Here is a 15,119-nt window from a genome sequence, read left to right on the forward strand (position 1 = left end):
TCTAAAAAATAGTCTGTTTCTTCCTTTTTATGTACCAGTGGCATATAAAAATGAACATGTCAAAATTTAACCTATTATATTTCCTGTGAAAATGTGCCCTTCCTGATGCATTCCTGATAAGTTATTAATGTTTGTGCCCCACTGTCATCCTCCCCAGCTAGATCTCTATGTTAAAACCTAATCTCTAGTTTCAGCTTTCTACATATGGCTAGCCAGTTTTCCCAGCATCATTTATTAAATAGGGAATCTTTCTCCATTGCTTGTTTTTGTCAAGTTTGTCAAATATCAGATGGTTGTAGATGTGTGGTGTGATTTCTGAGGCCTCTGTTCGGTTCCATTGGTCTATATATCTGTTTTTCCAGCTTTGTTCTTTTTGCTTGGGATTGTCTTGGCTATGTGGGCTCTTTTTTGGTTATATATAAAATGTAAAGTAGTTCTATTCCAATTCTGTGAAGAAAGTCAATGGTAGCTTGATGGGGATGGCACTGAACCTATAAATTACCTTGGGCAGTATGGCCATTTTCACGATTTTGATTCCTCCTATCCATGAGCATAGAATGTTCTTCTATTTGTTTGCATCCTCTTATATTTCATGTGGCCCATTGTGAATTGGCTACAAAGAGAATAAAATGATTTGGCTCTCTGTTTGTCTGCCTTCATTCTGTTATTTACCCAGTAGTCATTCAGGAGCAGGTTGTTCAGTTTCCATCTAGTTGTGCGGTTTTGAGTGAGTTTCTTAATCCTGAGTTCTAACATGATTGCACTGTGGTCTGAGAGACAGTTTGTTGTGATTTCTGTTCTTTTACATTTGCTGAGGAGCATTTTACTTCTAACTATGTGGTCAATTTTGGAATAAGTGCGATGTGGTGCTGAGAAGAATGTATATTCTGTTGATTTGGGTGGAGAGTTCTGTAGATGTCTATTAGGTCTGCTTGGGGCAGAGCTGAGTTCAAGTCCTAGATATCCTTGTTAATTCAAGATGGATTAAAGACTTAAATGTTAGACCTAAACCCATAAAAACCCTAGAAGAAAATCTGGGCAATACCATTCAGGACATAGGCATGGGCAAGGACTTCATGACAAAAACACCAAAAGCAATGGCAACAAAAGCCAAAATTGACAAATAGGATCTAATTAAACTAAAGAGCTTCTGCACAGCAAAAGAAACTACCGTCAGAGTGAACAGGCAACCTACAGAATGGGAGAAAATTTTTGTAATCTACTCATCTGACAAAGGGCTAATATCCAGAATCTATAAAGAACTGAAACAAATTTACGAGAAAAAAAAACAACCCCATCAAAAAGAAGACATTTATGTAGCCAAGAGACACATGAAAAAATTCTCATCATCACTGGTCATCAGAGAAAAGCAAATCAAAACCACAATGAGATACTATCTCACACCAGTTAGAATGGCAATCATTAAAAAGTCAGGAAACAACAGATGCTGGAGAGGATGTGGAGAAATAGGAACACTTTTACACTATTGGTGGGACTGTAAACTAGTTCAACCATTGTGGAAGACAGTGTGGCAATTCCTCAAGGATCTAGAACTAGAAATACCATTTGACCCAGTAATCCCTTTACTGGGTATATACCCAAAGGATTATAAATCATGCTACTATAAAGAAACATGCACATGTATGTTTATTGTGGCACTATTCACAATAGCAAAAACTTGGAACCAACCCAAATGTCCATCAATGATAGACTGGATTAAGAAAATGTGGCACATATACACCATGGAATACTACGCAGCCATAGAAAAAGGAGGAGTTCATGTCCTTTGCAGGGACACAGATGCAGCTGAAAACCATCATTCTGAGCAAACTATCACAAGGACAGAAAACCAAACACTGCATGTTCTCATTCATAGGTGGGAATTGAAAAATGAGAACACTTGGACACAGGGCGGGGAACATCACACCTTGGGGCCTGTTGTGGGGTGGGGGAAGTGGGGAGGGATAGCATTAGGAGAATTACCTAATGTAAATAACGAGTTAATGGGTACAGCAAACCAACATGGCACATGTATACCTATGTAACAAACCTGCACGTTGTGCACATGTACCCTAGAACTTAAAGTATAATTAAAAAAAAAAAAAAAAAAAAATCTCCAATGCTGTAGTATTGAGGTGTGGCTTTGGGAAGTATTAGGACATGAGAGTTTCATCATCATAAATGGGATTAGTCCTTTTATAAAAGAGGCCTGTCTGACTCTCTTCCCATATGAGAACACAGCTAGAAGGATCCATGTGTGAAGCAAAGAGCTCTCACCAGACACTGAATCTGCTATTACTTTCCAGCCTCCAGAACTGTGAGAAATAAACTTCTGTTATTTACAAATGACCCACCATAGGGTATCTTGTTATAGCAGCCCAAATAGATGAAGACAGCTCCCTAATGTAATATAATGCATTTCCATCCACCAGTTCCATTTGCCCCAATTAGCAGGACTGATTATTTAGTGTAAATTGGATGGGCTCTTGAAACCTGGCAAACCTTGGCTCAAATTTAGGTTGTATCACTTAACAGTTATGCATATTCATGTATAGGTATTAGCCCCATTGAGCCTCTATCAACTATAATATGGTAATAAGGCTTGTTTTGGATGATTCTCATGAGAATTAGTTACAGTGTATATAAAGAGGTTATCACATGGTACTTTCTGAATAAATAATATTATATTTACCAATGTTCATTATTTTCTTAAACTCCTCACATCTTCCAGAAATTCAATGAAATGCCAAGTATTGTAAAGTGTGTCTCCTAAATATTTCTCCACATATCCTACTTTCTGTCTCCATGGCCTATGACTTAGGATAGACTCTCAACATTTCTACCTGTATTTAGAACAGATTTCCAACTGGGTACTTTGGTAAAAGCCATACTACCATCTACCTCATTCTCCACAATTTAAATCACACGATTTCCCTGAGAAGCATGTCAGATATATAACTTTTGCATATAAACTATACATGATTGTACTTGTCATCATGATTAAGTCAGTACTTGTCAACACAGTAAACATAGTCATTCCTAGATGAAGTCAATACTTATTAAGATTGTAAACACAATCATTCCCAGTTCGATCCTTCCCAGTTCTTAAATCATCTTTTGTCACAGACATTCCTCATTGCATTAGCCATAATAATAAGTTATAATATCTACTATTTATTGATTGCCTTCTTGTTGCCAGGAACTATGCTAAGTACTAAATCAGCATTTCATCATCAAAAGGAGCTTACAGGTTAGTAAATACACTTATTTTAATTTCACAGATGAGAAAACCAAAGTACATAGATTTAGTAAGTGGCCAGAGACTGCCCAGCAAGTAGAGAATCCAGAATTTGCAAATTTTATCTCTAGAGTCCTTAGTTTTACACTATTGTAAATAGACTGATTTGCAGTTCTTTGAATGTACTTTTTAAAACATCGATTCAATTTTTCATATGCTCTTCTTTATCTGTGATTATTTGGGTTCTATTCATTCAAAAATGTAAGGGCTTGGCTTAAGTCCTTTGTCTTCCAACAAGTCTTTCTTCATTACTGACCGACTGCATTCATAATACGATCTATACAGGTCTCTACAGAAAACTGTCTGTAATCATCTGTCTGTAATCATGACAAGAGTAGGAGTGCTAAATTTTCATCTCATTATTATATGGTCGATAGTCTCTAAATAATTGAAAAGTCAATTTAGTAAAGGTTTGTAAAACTTACATAGAATCATGTTAATTCATTTATCCAGTCAGAATTCAGACCCACATATTTATCAATTACCTTGTATGCATGCTTGATTATCTCATCCAGTCCTTTTTTCTATACTAGATGGTACTTATAAAGTATAAGTCAAATTCTATTTCTCTATTATTTAAAATATGCAAAGGTTTACTGTTACATTTATACCAAAATCTAAACTTCTCACCTAGTCTTTCAAGGATTAAAACATGAAGTCTCTACCAGTCTCTAACCTCATAATGCTTCCGACCTTTCATTACACTCTGGATATCCCACTGTTTCTACTGTTTGACTAATATAAAGTTTATTCTGTCTCTGGGCCTTTGCTGTTTCTATCTCTCTATGAGAGCATTCTTCACCTACATCTTGGCATGACTTCACCTTTATCATTTAGGTTTCAAGTCAAAAATCACTTTCTTATAGAGGTCTTCTCTGACCTTCCTATGGTAATAGCTTTACACTCACCACATCCAACATCAATCTTTATTCAATCACCAAGACTTCATTTTGTCATAACATTTATCCTTATCACTATCTGAAATCACTTTAATTTTAGTGAATAGTTGTTCTTGGTTTCTCCCTGGAATATGAGCATGATAAAGATAGAGAATATATTTTTACCATTCTATCTGTCATGGATAGAATAGTGGTATGTATTCAATTAATATTTTTTGAATGAATAATGAAAAACATTCATGTGTATATGTATGAATAAAGCAGAGAAAATAGATACATTTCTTTTAGGTATAATTTTCTTTTTAGGAATAATATAAAATAATTGCACAATAAGTTACAACATAAATGATAAGTACAGAATTATCCACAAAGAGTAATTGAAATTGGTCAAGTAAGGGTAACATAGATGGAATATATTCAATATCTTAAAGCTATAATGGCTGGAACTTAGAAACCTGTTTATACAGAAAAGCAGACTTTGCATATGAATGATTTTTTTGTCTTGGGTGACTAAATTGGTATTGTTACTAATAAATCTTATATAATTTCAAGAAGAATGATATATTTTAAAGCTAAAGTTTGAGGATAAGATTATTTTAGAGCTGTTATATTCTAAGTGTTCATGAAGCATCCTATGAAAGACAGGCAATCTGAACTTGGCCATATTATTCCAGAGCTAAGAAAATATACTGGAGTGAGAAATATATTTGAGGCATTTGAAGTAGATGAGATTGTCCCAGAAAAACATTAAACATAAGAGCAAAGTTAACAATAGTCCTGGGAGAAGTAATAGGAACAAAAGAGTCAGTGGGAAAGATGAATCACACACTCCAAGAGGCAAGTATATATAGTGTTCAGAATGAGGAAGATATAGAAATCAGGACGGATTTTACCTAACTACACATGTCCACTGCTGCGTATTCCTATGCTCCACTCTACAATTTCAAGTCTCACAAGAACAAAAGATTCTAAAATACAGGCAGGGCATGGGGGGCCACTTGTTTCCCTCTACCACCCCAAAGCCAGTCTTTTATTATTATTATTATTATTATACTTTAAATTCTAGGGTACATATGCACAAAGTGCAGGTTTGTTACGTATGTATACATGTGCCATGTTGGTGTGCTACACCCATTAACTTGTCATTTACATTAGGTATATCACCTAATGTTATCCCTCCCCACTCCCCCATCCCCACAATAGGCCCCGGTGTGTAATGTCCCCCTTCTTGTGTCCAAGTGATCTCATTTTTCAATTCCCACCTATGAGTGAGAACATGCGGTGTTTTTTCTTAATGCAATTCCACAAATACTTGATCACTTTCAATGCACCCATTAGAGAGCTACAATTGTCCCTTGGTATTCTCAGGAATTTGTTACAGGGTTGCACAGATACCAAATCTATGGAAGTTGAAGTCCCTTTTATAAAATAGTGAGGTATTTGCATATTTGCATCTTCCTGTGTACTTCAAATCATCTCTATATTACTTATAATACCTAATACAACATAATGATATATAAAGTTATTATAATTTATTTTTAAATTTTTATTATTGTTTGCTTTTGTATTCCTATTTTTATTGTTTTATTCTGAATACTTTTGATCCACAGTTGGATGAATCCATGGTGTGGAACCTACATATGGAGGGCTCACTGTACATACTGACACAATTGGACTTTGTGTCAGAATGTCTCCTCTGGTCCCAATGTTCTTTATGTATGATGGCCTGACTTTTACTGTATCTATTCCAGGTGCTAATGAACTCAGTGATATTTTGAATGTAGGCCAGTGTTTGCCAGACTAGATATTTACACACAGCCTCTCTTGAAGGAGCCACAATTTATAAAATGTTACAAGTAAGTTTCACCCTGTTACTATGCAATTTGGGATGGTAATGGCTAGAAATATACAATCATGGAAAATGATATTGCTTGTTTCATTTTTAAGACAGGCAATAAATGTAAAAGAGAATAGCAATTACTGACATCACAAAATGTACAGGCCACTCTAAGCCTCAAGGCTCAAACAGATATTCAAAGTAAAGATAATCTTGAAAGACAATATATTCTTATATTGCTGTGTGTTAAATGTAATGCTTATGAATGATTTTAGTCAAAAAGTAAAATAAAAATAAAGAAAAAAAGTAAGAAAAATATGATCCATTGTCATATCTAGCAATTCTGCTACAAACATTATTGTAAGGCATATAAATTCAAGTTGAAAAAATAATAATTAAAACACAAAATTACCCTTAATAAAGAAAAAAGTGATTTCATTTTAAATCAATTATTTGAAATGAAAACAAATCTGTATTACCTGAAGACAGTATCCATAGTCAAGTACAGGAGTGGTACTCCTACTTGCTATCTTGAGCTGTTGACAGGTTAGCTACATTAATGTTTAGTGGGTCACTGTGGTGAAAATTGATGTGTAACTAACCTAACTTCTGAATAACTGCTTCTAGAGCTTGAAAGCAGTTGAAAACTTAAAGGGAATGACACAACCTTCACTATTTAGTGTTTGCAAAGTGCTCCCTAGAAATCAGGGCTCAGACCTCGGTTCCTCTGCGGTGTACAGAATGTCCTGTGGCTCCACTTGTGAGCCCTGCAGAGGATGAAGAACCAATGTTGAAGACATAAATGTTATTTAATTACAAGTCACAAAATCTGTTTTAATCGATGTTGTGGTTTGCTCCGTTATGAATCAGTCATTGTGAATCTAGCAGAGCTGTATCTAGAGATTAACTCTCAAGTGATTCTTCTTGGAAACTGAAAGACCAAATTTCTTTTCTTTTCTTTTTTTAAATTTTCAAATTTATTTTGAACTCAGGGGGTACATGTGCAGATTTGTTACATGGGTAGTTGTATGATGCTGAGGTTTGAAGTACAATTTGTTACAGTATTCCTTCAATGCTGCTTTGCCAGCCGGAAATCTTTGCACCCACCATCTCCTCTGTCTGGGCCTTGCTTGGGTCCACAGGGCTCACTCTACCCACTTGGTACAGAAGCCTGCGCTGGGTTCTCAAATGCTCAGCTCTCGCACCTGCCATGGCTCCATGCTCATCCCACAGCTGGCCTGGGGATGCCACAAGTGGCTTCCATGGTGGGTGCCAGTGTCTAAATAAGAGGAACATGGTGGCACCTGCAAACTCGAAGATGCCAGCAATCTCAAGCTCCAAGGGGTGTTACAGCTCTTGCTCAGGCAGTTCCAATGTCTGGACCCCCAAGAAATATTGGAACTCTTCACTCTCATAGCTTGGCAGGTGGGAGCATGTTATAGCTCTCTTTCTCCCATAGTCTGTGGAGCAGGAGCATGCAACAGCTCGTTCATTCCTGCCACCTGAAGCTCAGCAGGCAGAAAGGAGGATCACAGCTCATTCATTTCCGCTTCTCTCAGTTCAGCAAATGAGAGGGTTACAGCTCATTTGTTCCTGATGCACGCAGTTCAGCAAGTTCTAGGTTCTTGTCCTGCGACGAAGAGGAATAAGGTTTGCGGACACTAGAGAGTAAGGCAGAGAGGAATCTTACTGAGTGACAGAAGGAAAGCTCTAAGCAGAAAGGGGATCCTGAAAATGGGTAGCCATCTATGAGGCTGAGTCTGAGATTTTATAGGCTTAGTATGGGGGAGTGTGTACTTATTGATCTATGGGTGTTCTCGGATAAAGCACTATTTGATTGGGTGGAAAAAGCACCATTTGATTGGTTCTACCATGCAGACGGAACCAATGAGCTGAAATGAGTTCATTTTGAGTGTATAAGACAGGATACAAGTTTTCCCTCCAGTGGTGGATTCCATTCAGAACTGGCAGTTTGGTTTTCAGGCTTCAGGGTGTCTTTGGCTTAAAGGTCAGGTTTCACCGGGGACTTGTCTCTGTCTGCCTAGAACTCTGTCTGTCTTGTGTCACTATCAATCCCCCATCTGAAGAGGTACATCTAACTGCCATTCGGCTAGGGACGGTGACCGAGCTAAGTGTTTCATTATGACGGGGGCACGGTGTGGGGAGAACGGAAGTCAGATCTCTCTCCGAGGCCTATCCAAAGGTCCCAAGTAAAAGGAAGTCATTGTCTGAGGCTCCATTACGTGACCATTTGGAGTTTGATGACCTCTGGGCGAAGAGAAACACATTTCACAAGGAGGTTAAGTATTTGTGGGCCAAATATGAGTATTATACAAAGAGGAAGCAAAAGCAGAAAATCCGTACCAGTGGCAGAGACAGCAAAAATAAGAAGTAAAATAAACTATCATTCTGAAAACAATGTGGCCAAAGCTGTGTTACCTTGGTGAAAGAAATTCCATATTGTATGGTGGAGGGGAGTTAGATTTTAGAAGAGAGATAGCTACTTAGGGGAGTAGATAATCGCACGGGTGTTCAGGATTATGGGGTCCTTGACAAAGACACCTTATGCTGAGGAACAGAACGAAGGTGAGAACAGCAAGCGTAGGCAAGATTATAAAGGGGATAGCCAGGGAAAGTTAATTATTGACACCTATCTTTTGTGATCTTTAACTTGAGGTCTCCAATTTCTTCACACTGGTGCTTCAGGTGCTCTTCTGGGTCAACAGAGGAGATTCTATCAGTTTCCCAGGCCTTTATTTGGGTATAATGAATCCAAGAATCTATTCCAGTGACCTTCACTGCTGAAGGAGTAGAAAGAAGTACAGTGCAATGCCCTTTCCAAATCAGAGCTAGAGAGAAAAAAAGAGAAGGAAAAGCCTTTACCAGTACTAAGTCCCTTGAGTTGAATAGATGTGGTTCTAGTTCACAGGGTTGGGCCTCTGACAGTTGTTTCAGTTCCTGTTGGAAATGGCCCAAAGAAGTTATGTGCTTAATCAAACCAGAGGTTTCTTTGTCTAGCAAGAAATTATTGGTGAGAAAAAGCTGTCCATATATCATTTTGAAGGGACTTAAATCCAGCTTCAAAGGGATGTTTCTGACACGTGTAGGGCCCTGGGGAGAAAAGTAATCCAGGGGAGGTAAGTCTCTTGAGACAGTTTTTGGAGGTGCCTTTAGATAATATCATTTGTCTTTTCTGCGTTTCCTGAAGATTGTGGTCTCCAAGCACAATAAAGATGGTATTGTATACCTAGGCCTTGAGACCCCCTGGGTGACCACTGCCCTAAACAAGAAGCTATTATTGCTCTGGAGGTACTTAGGGAGTCGAAAGTGAGGAATTATCTCATTAATTAGTACCTTTATCACCTAGGCTTTCTCTGTCTCACATGGGAAATGCTTCTACCCAGTTAGTAAAGGTATCTATCCATACCAGGAGGTACTGGATACCTTTTATCTTCGACCTATGGATAAAATCCATTTGCCAGTGTTCCCCTGGGTAGCTTTCCATTCTTTGAGTTCTAGGGAGGAGAAGCCATCGATTGAGGGGATTATTTTTAAGGCACGTCTCACAAGCTTTAACAACCTGTTTGATCATTTTTAGCAAATTTTCACTTGAGAACCTTTGGGTCAGTTGATAGGTTTTATCCTTATCTAGGTGAAAGGTTTGGTGAGGGATTTTAAAACCTTTCCATTGGCTGGAGGCTGGTAGATGAAGTTTGCCATCCTCCAACTGTAGCTATCCTGAGGGCTGAAACGTGCATCCCTGAGAGGTGGCCCATTCTATTTCCGCAGGAGAATACTGAGGTTTTATTTCTCTTATGGGTCACTCCCAGATCAGAGGGGCCTCAAGTGGATAAGAAATCTGGGGCCTTCTCATTGCTGATTTAGCTGCTTGGTCTGCCAATAGTTTCTCTTGGTTATTTTATTTGTTCCCTTTTGGTGACCTTTACAATGTATTACTGCCATTTCATGTGGAAGGAAAACTGAGGTTAATAGTATGTCAATTTTCTGATGGTATTTAATGGGAGACCCATGAGCTATGAGGAAATTATACTTTTTTCCAGATAGCAGCATGGGCCTGGAGGACTATGAAAGCATACTTAGAATCAGTATAAATGTTTACTGCTTTCCTTTGCTTAATTCAAGCACCCACAAGAGGGCAATTAGCTCAGCTAGTTGAGCACCTGTGCCCGAGGGGAGAGGCACACTTCGAATAGTGTCATTCAGGGTGACTATTGCATACTCTGCCTTATGAATCCCTTGTTCCACAAAAGAACTTCTGTCCAAAAAGAGACTCCAGTCTATATTCTCTAAGAGGATTTGTTTGAGGTCCTCTCTGGCCACAGAGATTTGCACTATTATCTGTTCGCAGTCATGTTCAGGCCCTCCAGCTTCCTCTGCGGGTAAAGAAGCTGGGTTTAGGGGAGGGATAGGTTATTAATGGGACTGCAGATGCCTCCAATAGCAGAACTTGATATTTGAGGAAGGAGTTGTTTATTAGCTACAGACCTCCCTTAGAAGACAGCAGTCCTGTCATATTATGTGGGGTATAAATGGTTAAGTTATTCCCCATGGTTAACTTACTAGCCTCTACCACCAGCAAAGTTACCACAGCAAATGTCCAGAGGCAGGGTGACCACCTAATGAAGCTCCTTTATTAGGTAGCCTATGGGCTGGACATCAGGCCTGGGTTAGAACGCCCACGGCCATTCCTTTCCTTTCTGATACATAAGTATTGAACATCTTCCCTCTGGGAAGACTAAAGCTGGTGCCTTAAGCAAGTTTTGTTTCAGTTGGTTAAAGGCCCTTTTAACCTCTGGTTCCCATATTAGGGAGTGAGTCTTAGCTGCCTCGATTTACTTTATTTGTTGATGTAAGGGACAAGCTATCTCACCATACTCAGGTATCCATAAGCTGCAGAATCCTGTAATGCCCAAGAATTCCCTCAGTTGCTAGGCGGTTTTGGGGAGGGAGAAGGAGGAGGTGGGCTTAATCCTTTCTTTGCCTAGTTCTCTGGTCCTGTCTGACAAGATTAGAACTGGGTACTTCACTGAAGTCTTACAGAGGTCAGTCTTAGATTTTGAGACCTTATACCCTCTGTAAGCCAGAAAATTAAGAACAGTCTTACTGCTCTCCTGAGAGATATACTCAGATGGGGTACAAAGGAGAATATCATTTACATATTATAAAACTGTAACCTGAAGATAAAGGAACTCAGAGAGATCTTTTGACAATACCTGCCCAAACAGGTGGGGGTGTCTTAGAATCCTTGAGGTAACACAATTTGGCTTAGCTTGATGGTTTGGTTGAAGGGATCCTCAAATGCAAACAAATCCTGGGAGCTGGAGTGTAACAGTATGCAGAAAAAGATATCCTTTAGGTCAAGGATTGTGAACCATTTAATTCCCCCAGGTATTTGAGTTAGCAGGGTATAGGAGTTGCAAACCACTGGATGAATTGGGACCACAGTTTCATTAATGAGGCGGCGGTTCTGGACCAGTCTCCATTCCCCATTGGGTTTCTGTATGCCCAATGTCAGGATATTTCAAGGGCTATTTCAGGGTTTGAGGAGGCCCTGCATCCTCAAGCTATTGATGATGGTTTCTAGTCTTTTCTTAACTTCTGGTTTTAGGTGATATTGTCTCTAATCAGGGAAGGAGGTGGGATCCTTAAGGTGGATCTGGGCTGTATGGTGGTTGTGGCTCAGCCGATTTCCCCTTGAGTTGCCCAAACTTCTGGACTAATATTGGACTAATGTTGGTGTCCACTAGCAAGAGACAAGAGTCATCCTGGAATCATAAGGATGGTGGTTCCCATACAAACTAAAATATCCCTGCTCAGCAGAGGAGTTGGGTTTTCAGGCATGATTAAAAAGGCATGAGTAAACAACAGGTCTCCTCAAATGCAACTATGGGGTTGGGTAAAATATTACATTAAAAGTTTTCCTGAAACATCACTCCCAGTTATGCTAAAGGAGAAGGAAAGGCCTGATTGGAGAGAAGAGCAGAAATAGTGGCTCTGATATTCAGGAGGAAGTCCATCTTCCACCCTTTGACCTCCAGAATCACCTGGGGCTCCTGGATGGCCATGGTCATGTAAGCCATTGGAGCTGGTCAGAGGAGCCCTAGGACCCGTCATTCCTGCTGGACCATGGGGGAGATTGGCTGTGGACTTAGTGACCTGCAGCTCCACGGGGAGGTCACCCTCTAATGGTCCCCTTCCTCAGGTTGCCTGAGCAGTCCTTCTTAAAGTGCCCTGACTTGCTATATTACTGGCAACTAATAGGTGCACCTCAGAGATTCTGGGGTTTGTAAGCCTGCAAGGTGGCCATTAGAGCCTCTGCCCTTTTCTTGCATCTCTTCTCTCTTTCTTGAGCATCCCCCCAGTCCCTATTGTAAAATTCCGAGGTATTTTACACTCGGTACTTTCAGGAGGTTCTTTAAAGTACTGTCTTTTTCCATGGCCTGTTTCTGCAGCTTCCTCCTGATAACAAGGGTCACCTGAGTAATAAACTTCTGCTTCAGGTGTTACATTTCTTTGTCATAGAGCCATGTGTACATGAGGTAATCTATTACTTAATACAGAAATTAACAAAATGTTTAGAGTCCCTATGTCCAAATACTGTAGAGGTCATTTTTAGATAAATAAAGAAATATATGCAATTAATAAACATAGTTTCATGAACATAATAAGCATTTCATGAAGGTCTGTTTTAGAAATTAATTGCTAATAATGCTATTTTAGTTATTGCATTAAGTATGCACATGAAATAGAGTACATTTGTATTTTTTAAAGATATGGAAATTGAGTTCAGACAAGCTTAAGTAAGATTATTTTAACCCCGTGAGCATCCAGCTGGCATTGAATAGATGCAGGATTTAAACATCAGCGTAATTTTACAGTCCGTATTTGTTTTCCCTGTAAGTGTTCTTGACCAATGACATTTTCCTCATTTACATTCTTAAAGTAAAAATGGATTTTCCACTAGAGACCATCTTATGTTTATACAAAGTAAACTTCTTATAACTTTTCTTTGTCACTTGTTTTTTCATGTTATAAAATAAATGTTTCAAATAAGAGGCAGAGAATATTTGTACTAGAGAGTGGCTGCATTTTTTTTTCTCCCTTAAAGTTTAACCTGATTGTAGGGTTCAATCATAGTTTAGTCCATTTAGTTAGCACTGAAAATAGTAAGGTTTCATCTGAAGAAATTTCAGAGAGGTTAAAAACAGGATGGATATGAACAATGAATATCGTCTACCTAAAAAATTTTAAATCAGAACCTTTTATTTGGTGCTAGTAATTTAGCTTTGTAAATGCTGACATTGCTAGTGAATTTCCTCCACACTTTGGAGGATGTGTGGATCACCATAACAAATAGGGAGAATGTTTTTCCAATAGGACCTTCTTTTTAACATGACAACATTCAAAGTCTTTCTAATGGACTTCAAATTGTGAAGTCCTTTGTATTGTATATTCTAGCTAATCAGTAGTATCTGAAAGATTCTGTGCAATTCTTTATAAATCTGACAATAAGTAAATGTCTCTGTTAGTATTTCCCAAAGATGATCCCATAATAGATTGCATTTTTAAATAATTAACATGATCAAATATATAATGTATAATTATTAATAACAATTATCAATTATATTTTTCATATTATGTCACATATCAAAAATTATTAAGCACTTTACAAATATGGTCTAAATTTTACTAGCTCTATGAGATAGCCATTATATTTCTTAATTCATTGCAGAAACTGAACTTTATTTTAAAATGTCTAACTTGATATTTGACAGAACCTAATCAAGGACCATATTTGTTGACACATGTACCTGAACTCTTATCCAGTTGTATATGCTATTTATAAACATAGTTGAGAGAGTAGGTAGAAAAAGTAGATGAAAGAAGATGATGAAGGCAAGTAATATCTTTTCAAAATGCAGTCTCAGCTAAAGTCTTAGTTCTGACTCATTACGTTGTTTATCTACATAATTCCACTGAGAAAAGCAGGGCAAATTCTGCAGCTTTCAAGCATTCTTTTCCTTAGAACACTCATACACTAGCAAGTCTGCCAAACAGCTTTCATCTAGTTCCCTGATCTTTGGGATTTCTGAGTCTATTGTGCAGAATTCTCTGTCTTTTTATTAGAAATATGAGAAATTGAAGATTTGGGTTTTTTTAATCAAGTGAGATCAAAGGTATTGAGAAGCATAGGATTTTATTATGTTTTCCTTGAGATTTGAGTCATAGTATCGGTCACAAAATAAGAACTTTCCATTCTAAAGTAAGACATATCGGACAAAACACCACACAAATCCAAAACAAACTAAGGAAGCAAAGTTTTGCCTTTTTCTTCTATCCACTATTGTCATATTGTAACCTTTGTCTTCAAAGAAAAGCACCAATATATAGTTTTCACTCCTGATGCTTACTCAAGATATAACTGCGTGCCTTGGCTTTCCACAGAGCCAATCTCACTCAGAAGGGATCAAAGTAAAACTGGCTAAATGGCATGCTTCAACATCTGTTACAGGTTTCAATTAAGCAAAATCATCACATTTTATCTCATGTTTATGTATAAATACTAATGTCTAATTTTTCCAATCACAGTCTGGAAAACCACTTAAGAGATTTCTATGAGTCCTACCCACGACCTAAAATGCTCATCAATAGGAATACTGTTCTCAGCTTTTTTCTTTATGAGAACTTAAAAAACGCTGCACTTAAGGGAAACATCAGTCTAGAAAACTCACTTTCCTGAATGACTATAACTGTATATATTTTTGTAGTTTTATGCTTATATACTGCTGTCATATTATTTATCTCATTTACTTATCACACCAGACTGAGTCAGATGAGACATGGCTCAGAATAATTTTATAGTGACTATTTATGTTAAAATAAGCTAATATACATAAGTTGTATATAAAATATTGACTTCAAGGGCCAGTGGTTTCCACCTCTTTATGATTCTAGTGCCTTTATCTGACTATTATCCAACTTTAGCCTTCTAAAGGGTAAATTCTTGATAGTGAATCTGTAATACTTACCTAACTTGGGGTATCAAAATATATAAATTAAGCCT

The sequence above is a fragment of the Papio anubis genome, chromosome 13 (genome assembly GCF_008728515.1).
Source record: "Papio anubis isolate 15944 chromosome 13, Panubis1.0, whole genome shotgun sequence".
NCBI lineage: Eukaryota > Metazoa > Chordata > Mammalia > Primates > Cercopithecidae > Papio > Papio anubis.